We start from the raw sequence: 9,496 nt of genomic DNA, 5'->3' as shown, positions 1-9,496 counted from the left end.
TCGATAGATTCTTACAGGTGTTCGACTCCAGCTCATCTATTCACACTTGTTAGATTATACTGGGTACCTTGACGCTCATCATCATTATCGGTGAGTAGTCTCGCGTTTGTTAATGGTATACATCAATGACCGGTAATCAAATGATTTCTCACATGGTCAGCTTCAGATCATTTATTCCCATGGTGTACAAATGTGCCACGGTGGTCGGTGAAGACCTCAGGTTGTCTCAGCATTCATTGGTTCACTTGATAATTTCTCCTGTTGCTGCTAGTTGATACCACTCCACCTTATATGTTGCAGTCAGTCATGGCGACATTTTATATGCTGGCACCTAAGTTTGCATTGTAGTACCATCCTATTCCATCATGTTCAGTTGGTACCTTTCGGGATCAGCCTTTGATATCAGTGATCCGTTGCATCTTTCAGCATCATTCATAGTCTTATATGTGATATTCAGACATGTACTTGTTCGATCATGATCAGATGATCCATTATGTATTTTCCAGTCATTTATACTTGTATACTTAGTCGATACACTTGTACTTGATATGCGGACATGCTTTACTTTTTCTGAGCATGGGCATTCCCACCTCAGATAGTGTTTCTTTCTGATCTCCTTTTGTGGCTTGGCAGGCTAGATTCCGGTGAAGTCCTCCTCGATTTTTGACAGATTTCCTTTCCATGTACTTTCTTAATACATTTCGGTCATCATGTACCCCTTCTGACCTCATATATTAGTGGGCATCTGTTATAGCTCCAAATCTCACTCTTATGGTTTGTGATGCTGCACTCATGGCCTAGGGCAACCCCTCCTTCCAGACCTGGTCCAAAAATTTAAAAAACATTGTTTTATCCCTTATACGTGACATTGCCCCGAGTTAAACGCGTTTATACGTGGGTAGGCATATACCAAACCCGCGTGTATGTATTAAAACACTTAAAAAAATATAAAACTCCTTAATTTCAGGCGGAGATCGCAGGTTTTACCTGTTGATCACCTATTAGTGCCCGTTGCCCAACTGTTCCCAACCAACTCCAAACTAAAAAACTACTTTGGGAGATGTATAAAAATACCTCAATGGGAAGGCCTAAAGGAGGAGAGAAGAGAGAGAAAGGTTATTATGCTGAGATTTTTCCCCTAACTAGGTCTGAAGATCCTTGTGCCTCCTGCACTTCCCCCATTTGTACAGGAAACCTTTGTTTCCTTGTGTGTTGATGTTCATCCACTACTTGTGACATCATGGAGTAAGTCATGGAAGGATTTTTGTTAGAGGCTTGAGGCTGGACGAATCTGAAAGAAAGCTTTGCTTGGAGCCTCTGAAAGGTGACTCAGGTGAAATTATTCCTTTTCTGTACTTTATTTGTCTATAATAAAGGAAACACATGTCTTGGTTCCTGATATAAATCTTCTTTTTGTTTATGATATTCATGTTGGCATTCATATGTGAATGGTTGTTTAAATCTCAAACTAACTACCTTTCTTTATAACATGAAGATGGTTTCTTTTTCCATATACTGTTGTGCTCTTTGGAATTGTTTGTTTTCCAGGACAAAGAAGCAAGGGGAACTCGAAGAAGGGTTTGGACCCTAAAGGACCTTCCCAAACATAGGACCTAAGGTATGCCCCCTTATCATAGAATTTGCTTATAATAGCGTAATGGTTGTGTGAATGTGTGTTTCTCTGTATAGACAACTTTCAGTCTGCTAGGGTTTCAACCCAAAATCCCTAGGGGAACATTTCCCTCAACACTTTGGTAGTTGTCCATGCTGTCCAGCGGCTCCGTCATTATACCTTGCTACCCAAAATTTTTGTCTTAGCGGCAGTCAATCCATTTCAATTTTTCCTCAGTAGGTGAGTGATTGGGGGCAAATATAATTGATGGATAGTCATTTTACAAGAATTTTATCTTGAGTTCTTGTCCACCAAGTTTAAGAAATCCATGGTTTTCGATGAGCTAATTTCTGAGCTGCCTTGTGGAGAGGATACTATTTATGAGGAAAGTTTTCTCGATGAACATTTATTCCTCATATTTTCACTCGACCCTTGGTATGGAGATATCATTGTCTATCTCTAGACTTTGAAGTTTCCCTCTACTTTTTCTAAGGATGAGCACCGGAAATTACGTCACTTGGTCAAAAATTATGTCATAAATGGTGATACGTTATATCATCAAGGGGTTGATTCAATCCTTCAGCGTTGTCTAACCTTAGAGGAAGTAGAGTTAGTGCTAAATGACTTCCATAGTGGAGCTTGTGGTGGTCATCTATCAGGGTTGCTACAGCCCAACGTATCTTAAGTGCAGGCTATTTTTGGCCTTCGCTCTTCAAAGACTGTGTTGAAGTGGTCAAACATTGTCATCCCTACCAAATCTATACTCGAAAGATGTGCACACATCTAGCTCCTCTTTTTCATGTTGTCACTATCTGTCCTTTTACTAAGTGGGGTATTGATTTTACAACTTGTAATCCGCCTTCAACGGCGAATCACAACTACATTATCGTGGTTGTAGACTACTTTATGAAGTGGGTCGAGGCCATGACCACTTATAAAAATGATAGTGAAACAACAACATTGTTCCTTTTTAATCATATTATCTCAAGGTTTGGTATCTCGAGAGAGATTTTCACTGACCATGGTAGTCATTTCCAGAATCAATTAATGTCCGAATTGGCTCTTAAATTGGGTTTCCGGCAGGAACATTCGTCTCCTTATTATCCTCGGGCCAATGGACATGTCGAGGCCGTGAAAAAAACTCTTAAGACGATCCTGCCACGGACAATTGACAAAAATCGATCGAATTGGCATCTTATGTTATATCCGGCTCTTTGGGCATACCGAAACTCCGTAAATATTGCTACTGGTTTTACACCTTTTCAGTTAGTTTATGGGATGGAATCTATCTTTCCTATCGAATGTGAAATCCCATCTCTTAAGTTAGCTTTTGAACTCCTTCAAGAGACTTCTAGTCTCGAAGAGCGCCTCCTTCATTTGGAACATCTCGATGAGCAGTGTCGAGATGTCGCCACGATGAATGAGGCTCATAAGAAAAGGGTTAAAACTCACTATGATAAAGTTGTCCGTCCTCGAGTCTTCACTGAAGGCGACCTTGTCTTAGTCTATGACCAAGATAATGACACCTTGGGGGTAGGCAAGTTCAAGCCTATGTGGTACGGTCCTTTCATAATTAAATGAGTTTTAGAAAAAGGGTTGTATGAGTTAATTAATTTTGAAGGAAACAAGTTGGCGGATCCCCGAAACCGGCTCTACCTCAAGAATTACTTTGCTTAAGTAGCAGCTAGGTAATGGCTTCTTTGTACATTGTGTATATTTGTACATATCTCATCGAGAGTTTTTGATATCAACACTTTTTGGTCTGCTGTGGCAGGTGTTGATGGATGAGTTGGTCTATTTTGGATTCGCCAATGGTGCTAGTCGGCACACTCGGAACCTCGCTTCCACAGCTTGGGTACTCTACTATCCACCTGGTCAGTTGATGGTATCAATAGGAGTATGAATTGGTCCCACTTCAAATATATGGCTGAGTATATGACCATCATTAATTTACTATCCAAGGAAATTTCTCATGAAATCGACTCATTGGTAGTTTATCTTGATTCACAATTGATAGTGTCACAATTGAATAACATTTATCGGGTAAGGGATCCATGTTTATATCGCCAGTATTTGAAGGTGAGGTTGTTGCAAAGATCATTTACTTATATTAGTTATTTGCACATTCCAAGATCTCATAATTGGTTAGTTGATTCTATCGCTAATCAAGCATTAAACTAGCACATCAATCATTCATCACAATAAAATCAAGCATCAAAAAGTCGAACTATATATATATATATATATATATATATATATATATATATATAGATATATATATATGTGTATAGATATATATATATATCATAAAACATCTCGAGTGTACATAAGTTTGTCCAAAAATAATATACAAAATTGGGACTCAAATGCCCATAATCATGTCTAGTACATATAATGCCCCAGCTCAAGATGAGAGGCTAAGTAGGCAACTACTGCATTGCCCACACGCCTAAGAGTGCGGACCCAGTCTCGTGGCATGCCAACCACATGAAACTACATATCTACTACAAGATCCTCTACGGCTACCATCAGTACTCCGTGACTCAGTCTAACCAAGTGTCGCTGAACTGTGTGAAGTAGTCACTCTGTGTCTGCAGCTGCCTCTTCGGCCCCTCGGTCGCGACGTTTCTACCGTGGGAACTCATCTGGTCGTACCGGCCTAATATCTGGAACATGATCAGCATATTAGTCATTTTAATCCTATCAAAAACATTTTTCAAAATTCATTATTATATTTTAAAAATAAAAAAAAATCATAAAATCAAAAAACACTTACCAATGTCGCCCCATGCTGCGGTCGGTGGTAATACTAGATCGGGATCTCCTCGGAAATCCAACCCAACATAAGGGTAGTCATCTATGGCGATGATCTGCTGATCCCACTAGGAAAAGAAGTCATCATCAAATCCAGTCCGTGGGACGTCCCCACCTCCTAGACGTTTCATCAGGTCAGCCCACCTGCCCATTCGTGGATCTCGTGGGGTGATGATTGAAACCGATACTCTAGGACAAAGTGTAGGGACCCTCTCAAAAAAGAAAGAACACAAAATAGTCCCATATCCGAAGTTTTTGGTCTGCCCTCTCTTGACGGAAGTGAGCTGACTTTTCAGGCTGGCCAAAAGAGGAGTACACCAATTGAATATGGTGGTGAGACAGTCTATCGCCAAGCTCATGGCTAGTCGTGATGCCTGGTGCAGAAAAGCTGATCCGTTCACTCTAGCTATGGTGAACAAGATTATCCTCAGCGATAAACTCTCCACATGTGTTATTGAAATTTGACTTCCAACCTTTTTTGGATGTCTCGGGCAATATATATGTACATAGTCCTCGATCGAGAGACTACCTCGCGTCCTGCTCCTAGAATGTACTACCTCTCCCCTTCGGGAAAGGCCTGTGATGAAATCAATATCTTTCACTTCTATCCTGAGTGGCATCTGGTCAATCATAAATGCATCATCTGTAAGGACTCTCGACACCACATATCTCCACAATGGTATGATATTGTCCACTTTGGGCCTAAGCCCTCGTGGATTTGTTTTTGGGTTTTACCCCTAAAAGGCCTCATACCAATGGAGATATTTGTCCATCCTTATATACCCATGATCCTCCCCACTTCTAGTCAATGTGGGACTTTGGTCATATACCCAACAATCCTCCCCTCGAACAAAGGACCATCGAGCCTCCCATCAAATGATTATCCATCAGTCCACTCTCTACCAACCAGGATTCTCCGCTCCAATGCATTGGAAGCACATGCCTTACATGGAGCACCACTTGCCTTGAGAGCTTGCTCTATACCAGGTCAACTCCTCTTCATTGTGTTGGGACCAAGACACGTCCATGAAGAATCGAGAGCACACCGCCTATCTAATCGAACTCATCCACGGATCCCATCATGATATTACTGGGGCCCACCACCTTCGTTCAGCATTCCGAGGATTCATCTACTTGGCTAACTTCAAACTTGGCTTCGATACCACTTGTAAGGACTCTGGACACCACATATCTCCACAATGGTATGATATTGTCCACTTTGGGCCTAAGCCCTCATGGATTGTTTTTGGGCTTTACCCCCAAAACGCCTCATACCAATGGAAATATTTGTCTATCCTTATATACCCATGATCCTCCCCACTTCTAGTCAATGTGGGACTTTGGTCGTGTACCCAACATCTCTCTCATTACCTCTCTCTCTCTCATGCACTCTCCTTCTCTCTCACTCACTCTCTCTCTTTCTCCCTCGCTCTATCTCTATCCCTCACACTCTTTCTCTCTCTATCTCTCTTCATATCCTTGCTCCCTCACTCCCCCACTCCCTCTCCCCTTCTCTCTCTCCCCAACTTTGTCTCTCTTTAACCCTCTCTCCCCTATCTTTCCCTCCCTCTCTCTACCCAACTCCCTTGCCCTCTCTCCTTTCTCCCTCTCCCTCTCCCTCCCTCTCTCCCTCCCAATCCTTTTCTAGCTCTCCCTCTCTCCCTCTCGCTCCTTCCCTCAACCTGCCCCTCCTACCCACCCTCCCTCTCTCTATTTCTCTCTCTCTCCCTCCCTCTCCCTTTACTTCCCTCTCCCTGTCCTCCCTCCCTCTTCTCTCCCTATATCTCTCTCCCTTTCCCTCTCCCTCTCTCTCTCCCCCTATCCCACCCTCTCCTTCTCTCCTTGCCCCTCCCCCTCTCTCTCCCTCTCCATTCACCCCTCTCTCTATATATCTCCCTCTCTTGCTCTCTTCACCTCGTCCTCCACCTCCCCCTCCCCCACTCAATTTCTCACTCTATCTCCACCTCTCCCTCTCCTTCTCTCTCTCTTTCTCTCCCTTTCTCTCTCCCCCACTGGCATTCGTGCTCCATCTCTCCCCCCACCTATCTCTCTCTCTTCTCTCTCTCCCTTCGCCTCTCCCCTAATCCCTCTCCTTATCCTCCTTCGTCACTGACCTGTCCCTCTCTCTCTCCCTCCTAGTGTCTCTTTCCCTCTCTCTCTCCCCTTCTACCTCCACCTCTCTTCTTTCACCCTCTCTCTCCCTACCTCCCTCTCTCCCTCTCTCCCTATCCCTGTCTCTACCTCCTCTCTCCCTAAACACCTCTCTCTCTCTCTCTCTATCTCTCTCTCTCTCTCTCCCTCTCCCTCTCCCTCTCCCACTCCCCCTCTCCCGCCCTCTCCTCCTCTCCCTCCGCCTCCCCTTCCCTCTCTCTCCCCCCCTCTCCAACTCTCTTGCCCCTATCCCTCTCTCTCTCTCTCTCTGACTCTCCCTCTCCCCCTCTCTCCCCCTCCTCATCCTGCTGCCCCTATCCCTCTCCCCTTCTATCCTCTCACCTATCTCTCTCTCTTTCCATCTCCCTCCCCCACTTCTCCTCCCCTTCCCCCTATCCACCTCTCCCCCGCAACTCTCTCTCTCTACCTCCCACCACCTGTCTATCTTCGCCTCCCCGCTCCCTCTCCCCCCCCTCACTTTGTATCTCTCTCCCCCTCTCTCTCTCCCCCTTTCTCCCCCTCTCTCCCTCTCCCTCTCCCTCTCCCTCTCCCTCTCTCTCTCCCTCCATCCCCCTCTTTCTTTGTTTCTCTCTGGCCATCCTCTATCTCCGTCCTCTCTCCCCCTCACTCCCCCATCCTATCTCTTCTCCACTCTCTCCCCTTCTCGCTCTTGTTCCCCATCTCCCACTCCTTCCCCCTTGCCCCCCTCTCTCTCTCTCGTGTTATCCCTCTCCTCCCCCTCTCTCTGTCTCCCCCCTCTATTCCTCTCTCTCTTGCTCCCCCTCCCCTTTTATTCTATCACTCTCTTCCTCCACCCCTCTCTCTCCCCCTCAGCCTCTCTCCCCTCTCCTTCTCCCTCTCTCTGTCTCTCTCCCTCTTCCTCTCCCTCATCCTCTCCCCCTCCCCCTTTCTCTCCCCCCCTTTCTTTCCCTCTCTCTCTACCTCCCCCTCTCCCCCTCCACCTTGCTCACTCTCTTCGCCTCCCACTCTCGCTCAACCTCTCCCTCTGCCACTCTCTCCCCCTCTTTCTCTCACTCTCCTCCTCCCCCTCTCTCCCACACCTCGTCTCTCCCCCACTTATCTCTCTCTTTCTCCCTTTCCTCCTCTCACCCCTCCCCATCTCTCCCCCCGCATATCTCTCTCTTTGTCCCTTTCCCTCCCCCTCTCCCCCTTTCCCTCTCTCCCTCTCCCTATCGTCCACCCTCTCCCCTTCTCTCTCTCCTCCTCTCGCCCTCCCCCTCTCCCTCCCTCTCCCTCCCTCTCCTCCCTCTCCCCTTGCTCCTCTACCGCTCTCGAACCCCTCTCCTTCTCCCACTCTCTCACCCTGCCTCTTTTTGTCCCTCTCCTCCTCCCCCTCTCTCCTCCTCTCCTTATCCCCTTCTCTCTCCTACCTTGTCCCTCTCTCTCCCACCACCTCCATCTCTCTCCCCTTACACCTCTTTGTCTTTCTCCCTCTCCCCCTCCCTCTAACTCTCTCTCTCCTCCCCCCTCACACCCTCTCCCACACCTTTTCTATCTCGCCCCACTCCCACCCTCTCTCTCCCACCTTCCTCCCCCCTCTCTTTTATCTCCCTCTCTCTCTCTCTCTTTCTCCCCCTCTCCCTCTCCCTCTCTCTCTCTCTATCCCTGTCTCTCCTCTCCTCCCTCCCTCTCTCCTCCCTCCCTCCTCTCTCTCGCTCTCTCTCTTCCTCTAACATCCTCTCCCTCCCACCTTCCCCCTCCCCCTCACTTAGCATCTCCATAGCCCTATCCAACCCTCTCCTCCTCACCATTTATCTCCCCGTATCCCTTACCCCACCCTCTTTCCCTCTCTCTCCCTCTCTCATTATCTCTATCACTCACATTATCTCTCTCACTCTCTCATTAGCTCTCTCTCTCTCGCATGTTATCCCTCTCTCCCTTCTCTCTCTCTCTCTTTATCGCTCCCTCAATATTTCTCTCACCCTCCCTCACACTCTTTATCTGTTACCCATACCACTACCCCTCTCCCTCCCTCTTCATCTCTCCTCCTGCCCCTCACCTTCCTCCTCTCCCTCTCCCCCTCTGTCTGTCCCGTGCTCTCTCTCTCTCTCTCTCTCTCTCTCTTCTCTCTCTCTCTCTCTCTCTATATATATATATATATATATATATATATATATATATCCCTCTACTTCTATGTCCCTCTCCTCCCTTGCTATGTTGTCTCATTATCTGCCTCCCTCTCCCTCTCCCCCTCCTCGTATCCCACTCTCTCCTCCTCTCCCTCCCTTTCTACCCCTCTCTCCCTCCCCCTCCTCTATCCCACACTCTCTCACTCTCTCTCCTGACACTCTCTCCACCTCCCCCTCTCCCCTCTCCCCCCCATCTCCCTCCCCTCTCCCCCACCTATCTCTCTCTGTCTTCCTCCCATTATCTCACTCCCTCTCTCTGTTGCCCTCTCTTCTTGCTCCCTCTCCTCCAGGAAGGATCCCCCCAACTCCTCTAGGCTCCATGCACATCCCCAGGTAGTGGACATATTCACAAGAGAAAATTGTATGAACTTTTTTGAAAAATTTCAAGGGTTTCATGAGGAAATTGCCCAAGAATTTGCCCACTCTTTGGTCCCTCACACCAGAACACATGCCACTGCCACCTTTAGAGGTCTTTCCATGGAGATAACCCTTGAATTTATTAATAGGGTCACTACACTTCCTCTTGGGCTACTTTGGAGTAAGGATGAGAAACCAATTGGCCACGCTGCTAAGAAAAACTTTTTCCAAAATAGCAAAACCCCTGTAGAGGATAAAAATGGCATTAGAAGGGCTAGCATACCATATCCTTGAGATGAAGTTATCTACCAAATAATCAAATATATTTCCTGTGAGAGAACGTACAAAATTGTCTATGGTTACCACTTTAGAATCCTTCATGAATTAAGGTATGGCATGGACACTCCATCCC

This window comes from Pinus tabuliformis, chromosome X, assembly GCF_031772625.1.
Source record: "Pinus tabuliformis cultivar Carrire ecotype Pingquan chromosome X, CPIR1, whole genome shotgun sequence".
NCBI classification, from domain to species: Eukaryota; Viridiplantae; Streptophyta; class Pinopsida; order Pinales; family Pinaceae; genus Pinus; species Pinus tabuliformis.
Note: the sequence above shows the minus strand (reverse complement) of the source record.